Raw genomic sequence first — 18,639 nt, 5'->3', positions numbered from 1 at the left:
AACATTTCCCTGAAACGATGAAAAATCTTTGTTGCAACTACTTAGCAGGATATGAGCATTATTTTAAGCTCGAAGAATAACAATATACTGCAGGCGAAGTGAAATTCAATTGTTGTGCCCAACGACAGACAAAATCATAATACATCATTATAGAGGTCACAAAATGCCTGGATGCACTTAATAATGCAACCAAGCGCCAGGCGCAGCCCAGATTTCTTCAAAATAATGACCTGCATAATCACGCGAACCTTCCAAGAACTTAAAATTCGATGGTCGTAATATAAAATATGGCTGACGACTACGTTTCCGAATCTTATTTCCGGTACAGGTTTTGCGAAATATTTGAGATCACTCGATATGCGTGATACAAGTATTCACTTGGAAAGTTAAAAATCGGCGTGCATTGAAATTGTAGCGTGGTTGTGGTATTTGTGAAGATAAACTTTATATGGGGGTGCAGGGAAAATCCCTTTAAAGCAGTTCACGGTAAAAGTTGAAATGAAATATTGGAGGCAAGTCTAACTAAAAGCGGTGAATATATAAACGAATTCCTGGTGCTAAAGCATTCGTACGCTCTGATGTCCATTGCAACAAGAGCTGCCGTATTTAAAGGTGATCAGAGGATCGCAGCAGGGATGCAGTCATGTAATATTTTATTGTAATTTGTATCCTTTTTTAAAGAAACTATCCATTAGGATTGCATAATCGTGAGGAGAGTGACGCGGGTCCTTTCCATAAAACCTTGCTTAATCATAACGTTGATCGCACAAACCATGGCGACCGTCTGAAATGCCAAATGTAAGATTGCTTGAAGCTCTCAGGACAGCGCTTCACTCGCTTTTTTTTGTACGATGGCGCAAAACTCAGCCCGGCTTGAGAGATTGCTCAAAGAGAGATGTTAAACAAATAGTCTCCTATGTACTTCCTTTGAAAGTATTAATTTAATAACCTGATTAACTCGGCAGCATTGAAAGCGCCGCGTCGCAAAAACAGTCGGCGTTGGTGATATCGTAGTGCTTTCAACGCGGAAATCACCAGGAATCAGATAAACGAAAATTCTTGCGCAACAACTTAATCATGTTTTTTTTTTATTTTCTTTTTAATATATTGTGAGGGGGGCGCGCAACCACTCTATCAAGCAACTGCGTTGCCTTTCTACGAAAAAATATGGGTGAAGTGTACGCACCTTTTTACGACTGCCTGTGAACGATTAAATGTGTCATTAGGAAGAATTACTTCAGTAACATTTAGGGAATATATCACATAGCAACATGGAATCTAAGATCTATGACGCAAGGTAAACTGGATGTCGTCAAGCGAGGAATGGACAGATTGAACATTGAAATTTTGAGTATCAGCGAGCTCGAGTGGACCGGAATGGGAGAATTTAATTCCGGCGACCATTATGTCTTTTATTTTGGGCACGAATCCAGGAGAAGGAATGGGGTCGCTCTCATAGTAAATAGAAGAATGGGCAAAGCAGTGCTAGAGCACAACCCCAAAAACGACCGAATGATTTCACTTCGGATCCAAGGTCACCCTTTCAACATAACAGTTATCCAAGTCTATGCTCCAACCCCTACTGCTGAAGACGCTGACGTTGAGAGATTTTATGCTGACCTGCAATGCCTTTTAGACCGACTCCATCATCAGACGTCCTCTTTCTCATAGGAGACTGGAATGCTAAGGTGGGGAGTGAAGAAATATTCCGAATTACAGAGGAGTTCGGTCTTGGTGAGCCAAGTGAAACTGGGCAGAGGCTAGTAGAGTTTTGTCAAGAAAACAACCTGGTCATAGCGAATACACATTTTCAACAGCACAAGAGGCGCCTGTACACAGGGACTTCACCGGACGGTCTGTACAGGAATCAGATCGATTATAGTCTTTGCCGGCAGAAATGGAGAAGCGCTGTGCAGGCAGTAAAAACAAGGCCTGGCCGATTGTGGCACCAATCATCAGCTTCGTGTTGCCAAAATTAAGCTTCGATTGAGGAAAACGCAGAAAACTAGAAGGCCTTTGAGGTATGATCTGGATCAAATTCCATCAGAATATGCTAGGAATCAATTTCAAGAATTAGATCTAGAAGACAGAGAGCCTGAGGAGATGTGGACTGATGTTCGTGATATAATACAAGAAGTTGCTACTAAGGTAGTTCCGAAGCAAAAGAAATGCAAGGAATCAAACTGGTTATCTGAAGAGGCTTTGCAAATAGCAGAGGAAAGGAGGGTGGAAAAAGTTATGGGAGAAAGAGAAAGATACAAGTTTCTCAATGTGGATTTTCAGAAAATAGCAAGGAGAGATAAGAATGCCTTCCTGAACATACAGTGCCAAGCAGTTGAGGACAACAGCCAATTAAGCAACACAAGAGCTCTGTATAAGACAATCAAAGATATCAAAGGAAGCTTCTGTGCTAAGCTGGGCGTGATAAAGGACAAACGAGGCAGAGGCCTCACTGAAGCCTCAGAGATAAAGAAGAGGTGGCAGGAATACACAGAAAAACTGTACAGGAAGGACACGAATGTGCAAATCCAACATAAGACGGTTGGGATTACTGATCTCGAGCCGGGCATCCTGAAGAGTGAAGTTGAATGGGCCTTAGCCAGCCTTGCTAAGAACAAAGCTAGCGGAAATGATGGCATTCCAGCTGAGTTGCTTCAAAACCTCAACCATGACGATGCTGTTCACGTTCTGTATACATTATGTCAGCAAATTTGGACAACCCTGCAGTGGCCACAGGATTGGAAGTGGTCAGTTTACATCACTATTCCAAAGAAAGGCAGTGCCAAAGATTGTTCCAACTACCGCACGATCGTGCTTATTTCGCATGCTAGCAAAGTGATGTTGAAAATCCTCCAAGGTAGGCTGCAGCAGTATGTCGATCGCGAGCTTCCGGACGTGCAAGCTGTGTTTCGCAATGGCAGAGGAACTAGAGACCAGATTACCAACCTTCGCTGGATCATGGAATAAGCAAGATAGTTCCAGAAACTCATCTACTTCTGCTTTATTGATTATGCGAAAGCGTTTCACTGCTTAGATGAGTTCCAGTTCACCTCATCTGTCTCCTCAGGAACCTGTATGAAGGGCAAGAGGCCCCAGTCAGAACTAGGCATGGCCTTACTGATTTGTTTCCGATTGAGAATGGAGTCAGGCAAGGCTGCATACTGTCGCCCTCCCTATTTAACCTATATGCTGAGTGCATCATGAGGAAGGCCGGTCTGGACGAGTCTTCAGCTGGAGTGAAGATTGCTGGGAAACTTGTCAACAACCTTAGATATGCGGATGATACCACTTTATTGACAAGAAGTGAAGTGGAACTCAAGAGACTTCTGCTGTGCGTACAAGCAGAGAGTGAGAAGTTTAGGCTTAAACTGAACATTATAAAGACAAAAATCATGGCGTCTTGCCCTATCAAGTCCTGGAGCATCAAGGGACAAGAAGTGGACGCTGTGACAGATTTTGTCTTCTTGGGCTCCAAGATTATCCCAGAAGGAGACTGCAGCCATGAAATTAGGAGACGCCTGCTTCTGGGATAGAGAGCCATGGCTAACCTGGACCGCCTAGTAAAAAGCACAGACATTACACTGCCAACCAAGGTCCGTAGAACTGGTGCTATGGTCTTTCCAGTTGTGATGTAAGGGTGCGAGAGTTGGCCAAGGCTAGCCATGGCTCTCTTTCCCAGAGTTGGACTGTGAAGAAGGCTTACCGCCGAAGAATTGACGCTTTTGAATTGTGGTGCTGGCGGAGACTCTTGAGAGTTCCTTGGACGGCCAGATGATCAAATCAGTCGATATTGTCTACCATAAACCCTGACTGCTCATTGGAAGGTCACATTTTAAAGCTAAAGCTCAGCTACTTTGGTCATCTGATGAGAAGAGAGGAGTCGCTGGAGAAAGACTTGATGTTGAGAAAGGTTGAGCGTCACCGGAGAAGGGGTAGGCAGAGAACGCGATTGTTAGATGGCATCTTCGAGGCGCTGCAGATGAAGTTATGTGATGTTAGGAGGATAGTGAGAGACCGGAAAGCGTGGCGTGATATGGTCCATATAGTCACGAAGAGTCGGACACGACTGAACTGAACTGAACGGAATATTTAGGGAAGTAGCAAAGCACATTTTGGATGATATCCAGCTTTGCTTACCTGTGAATTTAGCGCCCGTATTCGGCGCTCAATAAAAACTGCAGCGATCGTACGGCGCTGCAATAAGAGATGGCGCTCGAGTAGTATAGCGCATCTAATGCACGGAAGTGGAGTAGACGAACCTTTGGAACAGCGTGTTTTGGGACGCGTCATTGATGGATGTGGTGCCATCTACCTGTCCGGGCCGGTTCTTTCGTATCATGCTGTGAAACATTAAATATGTTTTGTGAGATGAAAACTCTCGTTGTGATGCTGAAAATCACTAGAAGCGAATGAGAAGGCGACACTGCAAAGAAGACCCGATAGGATAGCGTGTTTAGATTTTAAATGCGAAGATTTATCTTCGTTCCGCCTCTTTGTTCAGGCCATAGCCTGCTTTTGGTTTTATCCTGATAGGTCGCAGTTATGGTACGACCGCGATTCCAACTCTCCTGTTAGCAATGTCAGGGTGTTATCATCATTAATTCAGACTCTTATAACATTAATAGTACTGCAGCTTCCCAAAAATTGGGCTGAAATTAAAACCTTTGCCCGGAAGGATTTCGTATTGAGGTGGTACGTCGCAAGCACTTGCCTTGCTGGTGAACAAAAACCAGCATTCCCGCTTATACACTCTAGACGGAAGGAAAACTTTATTTACCCCTATCTTACGTTTCGGCGGTTTTTGGGGGAGTCTTCAGAAGTGTCTCCTTGTTGCATACCCATAGGTCTTCTCCGTCGACTTCGTCCACTTCTAACAAATGGTCGGTTGCCCTCAGTCCAGAGCTCCACTAGCCACTGCCCAATCGTTGAGCTCGCTGTACCAGACCTTGCTGGTCTTCGCAGCGGTCGCTGGAGAGCAGAGTCTCCCACTGTTCAGCAATCATGTTTCGAATTTTGGGGACCACGTCTATAGTGATATAGTGTAGGTTTTTCTTCGCAGCACGGACATCTGTCCGAGTATATGGTAAGGTGCATTTTGTTTAGAATGTGCAGGTTTGGGCATGAACCTGTCTTAACTGTCTCCAAAATGACAGCTTTTGCTCTGTTGAGAGCAAAAGCTGTCGCATCGCATTTTTCTGTCTCTATAGGTTTCCAGTATGGCCGAGTATTTCTTGGGTACTGGTGAAAGGTCCGTGGTCTCGTCGAATGTTAGGAAAGTAGCGTATGCTCGAGCCCTCCTGCCGGCCCCTTAATTGGTACCCTGTCACCCCCACGTGCACCGGTACCCACATAATTTTGTGTGCTTTCTTGTTGTTTTCTTCTACGTGATTTTTAATTTTGTCGCTCGCTTCGAGGAGTATACGGAGCGCGTGACTACCTATCCTGCCATTCACATAATTCCGACAGGCTAATTGAGAGTTCATGAGTATCGTTAGCGACCGCACAGTTCTATAGCCCTCCACTTCCTCGGCATCTTCTACCGTGCAGTGTTGTATAAACGCGCGGGTCACTTCACGTAGAGATGAATCGACCACCGTGGTCACTGCAATTTAAAGGTGTCCTCTTGTCGAGGATACGTCTATCATGTTTTCCATCTGCGACTCCCTGCTATTCCTTACGAACGTGAGGTCCGGGCAAGTGTCCGTGCTTTCACTATTCCCGATTCTCGTGGGGGTGCGGGATCTGTGATTAGACTGCAGCCAAAATACTCAGCTACCTTTCACTAGTTTTCTTTCCTCGATATCTTGTTTCTGGTAACTCTAACTCCTATCCATGACGTGTAATCTCCTGCAATAATACGTACATTTTCTTTGGCCAGCTTGTGCGTTTCGTGGAAAAGTTCAAAAGATATGGCTTTTGTTGTCTTGGTGAGTTGCACACGTTCAGTACGAATGTGCTCCCTTCCTGTCGGTTTTTCGGAATGATTTCGACAAGCGCGTGCTCGATGTCTGTGTCGGCGGTAGTATTGTGCCTGATGGCACACTAGAAAATGCTTTCCTTTTTATATTGGAATTTGTACCCCAAATTTCTTTAACAACTTCGCCATGAATTCTGCAAAAAGAAAAGAAAAAGTGATGGGGGATCGAATCTAGGACACGGCTGCCCCTTTTAGAAGGGCACGAAAAGCAAGGGGCCCGTATGCTGTGTGATGTCAGTACAAGTCAAAGAACCCCAAATAACTCCCGGTGGTCGATATTTCCGAAGCCATCCACTACGCCGTTTCTAATAACCTGAGCGGCTTTGGGACGTTAATCCCATAAATCAAGCCAACCATTATGCGAAAGGCAGCAAAGGTACAAATGACCTGCACACATGATTCGTTGTGCAATGCTACCTTTAAAAATGCTTAAAAAGCCGCAAGTAATGCAAAGTATCACCACCTTTCTGAGCAGTATTAAAAAAACCCAAAAGCTGCGATTCCCCTGCTCTAAGCAAGCAAGCAAGCGAAACCTCGAATCACTGGAAAACCAGATGAACTAATCTGAAGGCCTCCTAAATATATGATTAGGCACCCAGAAGTTATTCTCGCATTTAGAGCACAGTGGGAGGCGTCAAATTATAACAGAAATATGCTTTCAAAAAATAAATAAAACGCCTAAATGAAGTGAAGAAACAGGAAAAAAGATATGCTCGAGTATGTTCAGTCCTGAGTACAAAGCACGTCTCCGGTGTCTCGGGAGATGGCCGAATTTCGATCACGGAAAATCAGTATGTTGGATCTCGTCCTAACGTCTGTCAGAAACATTTTCACATATTCGTACGGTCGAAATAAAGTTGAAAGCCCATTATTTGCCCTGAGCGGAATTCAGTTAGGTGCTTCCAGAAATAAATAAATATTGTTTTTAATTAAATGGCAAGGAAGCTCACTTGCAGATATTGCTCAGTATTGTACCCTGCATTATTGCCCTGCATTGAAAGCTTCATGTATTGTCAACAAACCTCTGCACGGGGCCTTAGCACTGTGATTGTAACGCACGGTCTTTTCATGCTCAGCCTTCGAGACGCGGATTTATCATTTGCGTTCTCGCACAAAATACACCGAGATGTACCTCGAATGTTTCCAGCCGTTCCAGTCCGTTTCCGTAATGTACCAGGGTGTTCTGGTCATATTGTTACGGGGCGGGAAGACCATGAACAGAGAAGAGATAAATGATGTTCGATGACCGTGAGATGATTTAATGAATCGCGGCAAGCCTAGCGCGAGCGCTTCCGCCAGCGCCACTGCCCGCTTCTTCCTCGTCCGTAACAATATTTTGCTTGTATATCTGAATGCGTCGCGTTCAACGTGACGTCATACGGCATCTGATCCGCTCCGCACCAGCGATGTTTCGACGAGTAACGGACATTATGCTAGCGGTCTTGAGAAGTGGCAGCTGTGCCTGGTATACTTGGATGACGTCGTTTTTTCTTGAAGGTTTGAAGACCACCTGAAATTGATTCGAACAGTATTTGAAGCGATCAATTTATCAGCACTGGCTTTGAAACCAGATAACTTTCACTTCGACTAGAAGGAGCTGTTGCTTCTATGTCACATCATTAGCAAAGATGGCGTTCGCCCAGACCCGGAGAAAAAAAGCTACGATCGCACATTTCCTGTCGTCAAGAAAGCTTCACGCAGATTTGTCAGACTTTGGTCATCTGATGAGAAGAGAGGAGTCGCTTGAGAAAGATTTGATGTTGGGAAAGGTTGAGGGTCGCCGGAGAAGGGGTAGGCAGCGAACGCGATGGTTAGATGGCATCCTCGAGGCACTGCAGATGAAGTTATGTGATGTTAAGAAGATAGTGAGAGACCGGAAAGCGTGGCGTGACATGGTCCATAGGGTCACGAAGAGTCGGACACGACTGAACGACTGAACTGAACTGATGAACTGCGCCTATTACCGACGACTCGCCAAGAACGTTTCGCGCCTCGCCGAACCATTGATGCCGCTGGCATAGGCAGACTTACCATTTCAATGGAAAGTATACCTCAAGCGGACGCCTTAGAGGAATTTAAGCGCCGCTTACAGTCACGCCTGTCCAAGGGCTCGTTGATGAAAACGCTGAGACTAAATTTTTTACCGACGCAAGCAACGTCGAACTGGGCTCGTACTGAGGAATATCGGAGTGGGAAAAGTTAGGGCATACGGTAGTAGGTTTAAAAGCCGGAACCAATTATTCGACGACCGATAATGAATGCCTCTCGATTATCTGGGCCACGTCAAAGTTTGGTCCGTACCTATACGGTCGAGCATTCAAGGTGGTAAGCGATCAGCATGTCACAAATTCATAGGTTACACAGCACACAGCCAGCATCAAAATAAACTGCACGCATATACAAATTACGGCAATGCTTTAAAACCCGCAAGGTAAGCGGAGTCGCAAATATATGTTTTGGATAGAACTGCAATACAGGGAAAAGGAAACGCGCAGTATCTGTACCACTTCTCCGTGGACGCCTGAACCACATTTTAAGGAAAGAGAGGAAGGGAAATAATGGGAGCCCTTCTTTAGAGCTCCCCTTTTTCTCTCTCTCCTCTTTACCCGTCACCTTCTTCCCTTCCTTAAAAACGTGTTCAGTAATTTATGGCAAACTGTCGCTTCAGCAATTATGTCGGCGGCTGTGACTGTATCGCCGCGCCTATTTTATTCAATAATCTATTTTGCATCTCTTTCTTTCAACTACTATCTCTCAACATATGCCGATGATAGAGGCTCAATTACCATAGTCATTTTCTCACTCTCTGGACGAATCCACAAAGGAAGGAGAAAATGCAGGCTTTAACTTTATTCCTGTATTCAGGCCACGCGAATCCCATAATTGCGGTCACTGGAACATTATATATGAATAGGTGGGCGCTGCACGCATATGTATCAGGTTAAAAATGCAAGGCTCCTCATTAGCCAGGTTTAATAAAGTAAGGGTTCTGCCGTACTCTGTCTGATAACAAGTACCATCATGTTTTGCAGTCTTGAGACAATCATTCTTCCTTAAAGATTATAGACTCTATTTTAAATTGTACCGTGAGGTGAGACAGGCATGCAAACGTTGTCTAGCCTCTTCTTAAAAGGCTCCTGTTTCGTTCAAGTCTTTGTGAATATGGTTCCGATATAAAGGGTGTTTCAGAGAAAACCTTACCTAAATAAAAAAAATATAGTTCCATATAGAGAAAATATTTAAAGCATAAGCCTGGATCTTTTATTCTGACGATAGATTAATTTTTTCATTGGTGTTTTTATCACTGTGATTCCATAGCCATTTATTAAAAATTTATTTCTCACTGCGCAAGTATTTCTGGATTTAGAAACATGACGTCAAAATCTGTTTTTCAACGCGGAGGATTCGCAAAGCACTTTGATTACTTTTCGACGGATATATCGATGCAGCGCTAGTCGCAAAAATATGCACATAGCTGTGGCTATATTCCCTTTTCCACAAGTATTGTTTCCGCTAGGCTCTCGTCAAGACAAACGAGTCTCAGCTGATGATGCCTAGGACAACAAACGGCTTGTAAGCACTTTCAGGATTTTAGGGGTAAAATCCTTTCTTGGCTCATGAGTGGCGTGTACAGAAAGCGACTGTCCACAGGATGCGTGACCAAGAGAACTCCAAAGCCAATCCAACACAATTCACATAACAAGCTGGAAGAGACAAAATACCGAATCCAGTAATAATAGCTTGGCTATAAAGCCTTAATTACCTAGAAAATGACCAGCCACATTAGTCGTAGCCCGAATCCAAGTCATAGCTGACAGTGCAATCTAGAATCCACATAACAAGCCAACCAAACACAACACAAGACGCAAATACGTGCTTTCGCTTTAGTGTACGTAAGGTTAAGGGCGCCCCTTGAATTTTCTGGGAGGCTATAGTGATAGAGACTTTCGTCAAATCTGCGTTGCCGCCTTGCACAAATCTTAAGGTACCCCATTAGTGATGCTTCTTGGAGCCTAACACATCGAAGTGTTCATAAGGTACGAAGCACAATGCAAAAGTGCCCGAACTGAGTGTGACTGCACCCAGCTACTGTGCCCTTCCTTGGCTCGAAAATCTTCTTTCCTGTGCTCATTTATGGTTCCATCATTTCGTTTCAATCTTTAAAGGAAATAACATTTTATTAAGCAATGTGAAACGATCTGTGCTGCTCGACCTCGTTATTTCAAGACGTGATGGATGGTTTCCTCTCTGCTGAATTCGATAAGTTGCCAGAGATTTATTGCATGGTGCAGCCGTGCACTACAGAATATAATTAAGGGTGTTGCGGCTTATGCTTATGGCTAGTGTACTCTGTCATGCTAACGGCAAGCCGGCTAAGCTGTCTCTCTACTTGCTTAGATACTTTCTCTAGTGATATCGGGAATTCGGAGCCTGCTGTTTATATTATTTTTGTGCGTACAACAACTGAAAAGGCCGAAATGATCGACGATGCACAATATGAACCTGAGGCGTGCGACGTGTGGTGTTGGCCGGGCGAGGCTTGTCTGTTGATGGATACGTTAATAATTAAGGGAAGTTTGGTGCCGAATAAAAAAGGACTATCGTGCAAGAGGTGCTAACTTTGAGTAATGTTCGTTTTTTGAAGCTACGCAGAACTTCTTTTATAAACGCTGCAGCCCTTCTGAGATGCCTGCATTTCAATATTAAAAATAACTACAAACATGTGTTGCGTTATAGATACATAACTACGTCTAAATGCAGAATATTATCAAGATAAAAAGCTATATGAAAAAAGTCTATTTATCCGGAGAGAAACTTATTGAGGTAGGATGGATGGTTCTTGCTCTGCTGTTCCGACAGCTTATATACGCCAATTACGTCGTGCAAAATGAGATCTCAGCCTTATTCTTCTCCGAAAGCATATTTGCTGTGAGCTGCGCTTTTTTTTTTTTATGGCGCACTCCAATTAATCAGGTTTATTCTTACCGCCTTTGATTCGTGCCCCAACTGCTTTTCGTCCCCATAGTGTTTCCGCGCCCTAGGTACCGAGCCCGCGGAGGCTAGCGCAGTAAAATAACTGAACCACATTTAAGATAACCTAATTTACCGTAACTTAACAGCCTTAACAAAGGTACTTAATTTAGCCTGATAACCTAAAGAGCCTATCCTACCACAAGGAAGAAGGTCAGGTATCCCCCACTCCCTCTCCCCCCCCCCCCCCCCCCCCCCCCTTTCGTTCTACGATGGATGATAACTACGCTTTCCTTCCTTGGCTACAACCTTTGGACGCTGCATTGAACTGAGCGTTTTGGCCGATTCCTTTCCTCCTCTTTTTTTGTGCACCTTCTTTCTCTATGCAACGTGTCACAGAAGAATGAGGGTGGTTTTTGCCTCCCTACCCACATACAGCACGAATCTTGCTTCTTGCTTCAATCGCTCTTCTGGCGATTTCTGCAAAAAAAATCTAAAAGGCTGACAAGTACGTCCACGTAGAAAAAAAATAAACTTGAAAATATTGTTACGGACGAGCGAGGACAAAGAAGCAGGTAGTGGCGCGGACAGGAGCGCTCGTGCTAGGCCCGGCATCAATTCATTAAACGTCATCTCACGGTCATCAAGCATCTGCTCTCTGCCTTCTGTTCTCCTTTTTTTGATCGGCTTGCCGCTTTATAACATTTGGTCGAAGTACTGGATTCTTCAACACCACCCCCTAATCCTGGTCTGGAGCTTCGGCGCCCTGCAACTGCTTGCGCCTTAGGCGAAAGGTTCGGAGGCATCGCATGGCTGTTCCCCATCCTTCCGGACCCAGCATGACCTTGCCGTTCCTCCGCCTCGTCCCCCCGCCCCGACCACAAGACACGACATAGGAGAGACTGGCGCGAGACGCCATACATGACCGCAAGACACAAGAAGAGACCCGAACGACCATATGTGACCCCACTGTGCCGACCAAAGACCCCACGACCCAAGACACCGCTACACTTCAGTACATCCTCCCCTGCTTATGTCATGTGGTGCGTGCCTTGGCCTCCGTCATCGAGTCGTGGCAACGCGTGGCTCGAGAGTGTCCTGGGCCAAGGTTCATCGGGAATCATCGTGCCGGCAAGCCGTTCTAATCGTCCTTCTTCCTCTCCTTCTTCAAGCATCCAGACATGCCCATCATCATGCTATGAAATCATCAGCATCGGCAAACGTCCTCGTCCACGATCGGGACGATCGCTCGGTGGCCCAGGGTCATGTTACGGACGAGCGAGGACAAAGAAGCGGGCAGTGGCGCGGACAGGAGCGCTCGCGTTAGGCCCGGCATCAATTCATTAAACGTCATTTCATCGTTATCAAGCATCTTCTCTCTGCCTTCTGTTCTCCTGTTTTCATCGGCTTGCCGCTTCGTAACAATATATATGACACTTTGAAAATGTGGGCATGTGCGCGCTTTGTGTTTAGCTTGGTTTACAGGGGTCTGAAAGTGACTCCGCCTATCAGGGATTCCGTTGTGGAGGACTCCAGAAATGTCGGCCGCGTGGAGTTCTTTTACACGCACTGACATCGCACACCACATGAGCGCCTGTGTTTTCTCGTCAATAAAAAAAGCGGCCGCCGCAGCCGGGACTCGATTCCGCGTCCTTGGGTCCAGCAGTCGGGGGCCATAACCACTGCGGCACCACGGCGGGCTTTGCCTTTAGTGATTATTTCATAAATGCAGTGTATTGCTGAACAACTGCAATCGATTTTCGATGAAGAATTGTTCAACGGAGTCGGACAGTCTGCATCGCCGCCTGGTGGTGGACTATACCACAACGGGCCTTAGAATGAGGACGTTGAGAACTTTCATTTCCACGTGTCATCGTTTCAATCCAGATGAAAGCCACAGCATAAGAAAAAAAAATATTTGTGAACTTTCCATGTGCATTTTTCGTTGATGGAGTTGGCGTGAAGTTCAAGCAGCCGATCATTTGTTAACAATTTCTTTCAATTTCTTTTTTGTTCGTCCTTGTGGGCCACGTGAAAATATTTCGAATCGGAAATCCGATATGAAACTGGCAGAGAAAAAAAAGTTGCGGCCTAATTGGCCAAGTAATTGTAACGCTGGGAGAAGGCGATGACAACGGCTGATATCATGACCAGGCAATCAGCAAGTGTGTCAAATAGGACTCTTATCATGTTAGCGCCAGGGATTACTTGTTTGGATCCGATCGAAGATGAAGTGTCGGTGCTTGTATGGTCACTGACACCGAAGGGTATAAGCAGGCGGTAGAAGTCGTGCGACAGATTCCGGCCCACGTCACGTTTCCACCGATGCGTCTCGGGACGACGCCGACATACTTCAGGAAAACGGCGACATGCCTCGTGAAAGCTGACGCACCCCGTCTTCGCGAACAGTCTATGATTCGTTGCCGCTAAGAGGAGTTGTTGACTGCTGGCGTCAGCTCAGAAAGCGACTCAACCTCAGCTTGATGCTGAGGTTGCTGCAGACGAACCAAAACCTTCTGCTTGCTCAGTTCTTTGAAGTTCTGGAAGAGTAAGAACATTGAAAACGATGCGCATTTCCCGCACTAACAGCATCTGGATGGCGTTCTCTTTAGTACTCTTCAGGACGTATTTGATCTTGTAAGCTTCTGTCATGTTGACGTTCACACGTTTGCTTAAGTCTACCACATCTTTTCTATGTAGTTTGTGAAGCTTTCATCTACCGGATGCGGCCATTCGCGAAAGCACTGTTTGGCGCGGGGATTCCTAACTGGCGGGCGAGAAGACACTTCTGAGAAACGTCTCTTGAACGCAGCCCAAGCGCGAATATTCCCCTTCGTTGTTCCTATATCAGTTAGAGACGCCGGCATGACAAAAAAATGCGTTAGAGCTTTGTCACATCATCCCACTTCTTCACTGCTCAGCCGGCCATTCGTAAGGTGTGATCCAATCTTCCACATCATGCTCATCAGTCCCGCTGAAGATATATCCAGGTCCCGTTGGCGAAGAGCCGGGCCCGCTTTCACGAGTTTGATTTGAACATCCTCGGCCATTTTTGAGAGACCTGTTTAAACTTGGACGCATCGGACAGTTGTACAATTTTCTGAATAAATAAATAAATAAATAAATAAATAAATAAATAAATAAATAAATAAATAAATAAATAAATAAATAAATAAATAAATAAATAAATAAATAAATAAATAAATAAAACAGAAGGGATTCACGATTTCTCTTCATCTGGACGCAAACACTCGTAAAAAGTTTTCTAAAAAAACTAGGAAAGTTCCTTTTAAGGCAAGTGTCTTATCAAAAAGTACATTGGGTGGACTTAAGCCTTCTTACAAGCGGAAATACGAAAGTATTGTGAGCTTCGTGGCTGTGAGGAGGTTCTTTAAAACCCAGCAATCGAAAGGCTGATTAGGTGGGATCACACAAAAAAAAAACTACCAAACCGGCCTTTTATACTTAAACATTAGACTGGGCGAATAACCTAAATAACGAGCTTAACAAATAAGATGAAGAACGCAAACTATTAGAAGTCACCGGGCCATGGGAGTGAAGTCGATGCGGACATTGCCGGCCTGTTGGCTCAGACTGCAAGGCGCATAAAGCCAGGCCAGCAGGCGCTCGAGTTAAGACAGCAGGCAGCTAAGTGACTGGAGGAAGCTCGGCTTAGGCAAGAGGCCTCAGGTTACCGTCCAGCACACCGAGCACGACGCCGAACCCATGTGCCGGCTACGTGCTCCAGTCCAAGAGCCCAGCAGGAGGCGGCCACTGCCAGGCATGGTCACCCGGGTCGTAAGCCTGGCGAGACGCGATCAGCGGGCTATGTGCTCCTGTCCAGGAGCAATAAAGAAATCGGCCACTCCCGGGTCTGGTCACCTGGCTCGTGGACCAGGCGGGTCGTGATCAGCAGGAGTTCCGTGGCCATCTGTCCTCCAGCGATGCTCCTCCGCCGCTCTCCCTTCCACATGCCGTCGTGTTGCATCTGCCCTCCTCCCGTTGACCCTCGTGCTGAGAGTTGCAGACGCCGTGTGGCGCTATCTCCTTACAGTGGCCAGTTTCGTTACGTTGTTGTTGCGACTGTAGGAAAAGGAAAAGAAAATGCACCGGCCTGTTATTGGCTCTGTAGCTGAGACACCTCTGCTGCCTCGTGCAGACAGAGGAGAAATATAAGCTCGTTCTGCGTTTCATTGATTTTCTGAAGTCCAAAAAGTTCGTTTTAATTTTATTTCTCTCTATTTTTATTTTTTTTATTTGCATTTAGTGGTATTTACTATTTTATTATTTTTTTATTTTATTTAGCTGTTACTTTTTATTACTTACTTTTTATTTTTATGTATTATTTTTAATACTTTTTATTTCTATTTTTTACAGTTTATTACTTTTATGTTTTTATTAACACATAAACTTTACAGCTCATTAACACCAATTGAGTTTCTGGCTGTTGTGGTCGCATGACCAGAATCCCTTCCGGGGGTAACATTTTGCGAACAGCTTCCGGCTTTAGATTCGGCGCCTCATGCGACCTTTAAGGCTTTCGCTTAAAAAAAAAAAAAAGAAAACAAAAGCCAGTTTGCAAACATCTGCGCGAATGTGCTAGAAGGAAATAAAAACAAAGCGCGTGCAAAGAGAGACAAGACGCAAGACTGCAACGAGACCGAGGTCTCAACGCGAAGACAGAAGCAAATCTGAATTCAGCTCATTCGCTGTCTACAAGAACCGTTCAAGCCCCTGTTTCGTTTTACTCGATTTGAGTGAAGTGGTCATCTCAGAAACAAGTGCCGCTTCTTTTGTCGATGGTTCAGTTCACTGACGACTTCAGAGGACGTCGCAGAAAGTGGACGTCTGTATTTTGTCAATTTTTACGTGCCAACAATCAGAGCCGCCGTTTCAGTGGGAAACACTAAGCCACCAAAAACTGCAAGGCCGCCGCGATGAAAAAAAAAAAGTTAAAAGGGAATCCTTCAACTTCGTTTTAAAACCATCGTCACTGTCCTTTCAGTTCACAAATTTGAAACCGAACCGCATCACTTCGTCTATATGCGCACAGAAAAAAAAAAAAAAAAAAAAAAACAAAGAAATTATTTCTTTTTCATCCAGTCTCTGTGTCGCCATGTAGCTTGCCGCGCTATTTTTTCGTTACCTCAAGAGACGTTCGCGCTGTGGGAGCGACGTGTTAAGCATTGTGATACACTTTGCTACGGCAGAGCAAAGGAAATCGCAAGGCGCTTTTTTATGCTACTTCATTCGATCCATGGCTTTAAAGCCTGTTTCTGCTTTTTTTTTTTCATAAAAAAATTATTACAGTAAAATATGCACTAAAGAGAAAACAAGGAAAGCGAACACGATAAACGTTTCTTCGCAAAACAAAAATCACGCCATAGCTTCACATGTTGACCAGGAACGTTTTCAGAGACTGCAAAAACAATTTGTCTCATTTTAATGTCATTAGCAATGCCATTCTAAATCAATATTCCGTTGGACTCTATCAATCGTTGCCTATAACTATTGCCACATACTGGCAAATTAATGTACTTGCCACTAGCTTCTCTTGTCTCTGTTTTCGGTCGTACAAATAGACTATGAGGAAGTGGTTCATTAAATTACAGGATTTTGTGGATTGTCTGCGTCACCCTAAAAGTGTACATGAAGTGAAAAGGAAGAATGCAGGTTGACTTAAAGAGTGGTTTACTAAAGCCAGACATTTTTGAGTTAGTGATAATTTTAACCACTCTCTTCTGCAGACGGATAACCAGTTTGAGATATATTGGATATGTGTTACCCCATGATTCTGCGCAATATATTAATTGGCTCTGTATAAAAGCAATTTAAAGCATGCGGAGGATAAATAAATCGAGACTTTCTCGCGCTGACAATAAAATATGGCAACCATACGCTAACCTTGTGCAAACTGGTTTTGCTTGATTTTTCCAGCGCATGTCAGAGTCGAAGTACACACTGTATCGTATCGAACGTGGCACAAGCTACGCGTCGATAAAGCGCGTGACGTCAACAAGGTGCGTTCAACGCACAGGAATCACACCCTCTACCAGGTGCGGTATAAGCGATTGATGAATAAACCATCGTCTGGTTGTTCTCCTTGCTCACGGCCTGTCTGCGTTTCTCGACGATACAAACCCCAAGATATCTGAAATTGTTTACTCTTTATATTGGCTCCTTATTTAAATACAAAGAAACATGTTCGTAGTTAAATTTTTTTCCCTGGGGCTGAACGCAGTGTATTTATTTTTCTTAATGTTAATGGAGAGATTGGGGTTAGCAAACCAGTTAAGTATAATTTTTAATCCTTCGTTTATTTTATTGTGAAGCTCGTTTAATATCTCCCCTATAAATAATAAAGCTGTTTCATCGGCGTACATTAACGCTTAAGAGTAGTTTATTATTAACTTAAAGTCATTTAACGAGAACAAAACTGGTTCTAGAACTGATCACTTTGGGACACCGGTTAGCACGACCTGTGCCTTAGAGATCACGTTATTCATAACGACATGCTGTATGCGGTTTGAAAGGTAACCATTTAAAAACTCTGATATTTTCCCTCGAAACCCCTACATCGAGAGTTTATCTACAAGGATTCTATGGTTAACCGAAACTAGTGCCTTGTTAATATCTAGGTACACAACTATGGCGATCTCGTTATCGTGGAGGGCTCTATTTATAGTCTCCTTTAGGACAAGAGCAGCGGATCCTGTTTATCTATGCTGTATAAGACCATGCTGACTAGGACATATATTATATTGTACTTGCTATACATTGTTTTGTGTGTACACATATTGTTTTTAAACTATTGATAATACTGAGGACTGAAATTGGCGTATAACTGCTTGATTCCGACTGGTCTGCTTCTTTATAGATTGGTACGACTTTAGCTACCATTAGGTTCGCAGGATATATTGTGCTCTTTATAGAGTGCATGAAAATATGTAATAGACGGCTGACTAATAGGTCAGTCTTGCATTTGATTATTTTTTCAGGAATCAGGTCACGACCTGAGGCTTTGCTGACTTGCAGTGCACTAACTACTTTTATATTTTCGTTTAAGTCAAAATTATTCATAACAAAACTTTTTATAATTGGGCTATAGAACTGCTAGTTTCTGATGTGGACGTGAGCTGCTGCGCTAAGGAATGCCCGATATTTACAAAGTAGTTGTTAAACATGTCCACAATATTTTGATCCATCAGATCAGGCTGTACATTCTGTTTTGAGCGAAGGCTGACAGCATCATTTACGGCATTACACATTATTGCTCAAACACCGTTTGCTTGCCGGATAAGAAAAGAGTAATGTTTCTTTTTTTTTTTTTTTCTCAATATGGAGACTGCGCTATTCCTAATACGTTCAAAGTGGGCTAGGTAATAGTCGTTACTTTTATTGTTTGCATTTCTTATACCAAAACTCTTATTTCATTAAGTCATCAACAATAGATCTCGTCATCTACGGGGAAAAATATTTCTTACGTCTTTTTTACACATATACATTCAGTACTTTCAGTACTTTTCTCTATTACACTCTGAAGAACATTGATGAAATTGTTGAATTCTGTGTCAACATTACTGTCATATATAGCAGAAAAGTCATGTAAGTGGAAGGATTAGAAAGGGATGCGTAATCATTTTGCGTGCTTCATGTCATTTCAATATTTAAATACAAAGTCTTCAACAATA

General features: G+C 44.0%; 1 long non-coding RNA gene across 1 annotated transcript in view; it reads left to right on the top strand.

Annotated features, from left to right (window-relative positions):
- The window catches only part of LOC146175605 (uncharacterized), an 85,355-nt gene extending 68,305 nt beyond the window's left edge, over window positions 1–17,050 (top strand). The window contains exon 3 of the long non-coding RNA XR_014701435.1: window positions 16,886–17,050. This is a non-coding gene — a long non-coding RNA (uncharacterized LOC146175605). The remainder of the gene's footprint in view (window positions 1–16,885) is intronic.
- Window positions 17,051–18,639: the final 1,589 nt, after the last annotated feature.

This window comes from Amblyomma maculatum, chromosome 10 (assembly GCF_055883805.1).
Source record: "Amblyomma maculatum isolate TAMU_Amacu chromosome 10, ASM5588380v1, whole genome shotgun sequence".
Lineage (NCBI taxonomy): Eukaryota > Metazoa > Arthropoda > Arachnida > Ixodida > Ixodidae > Amblyomma > Amblyomma maculatum.
Note: the sequence above shows the minus strand (reverse complement) of the source record. Positions and strands in the feature narration are given on the sequence as shown.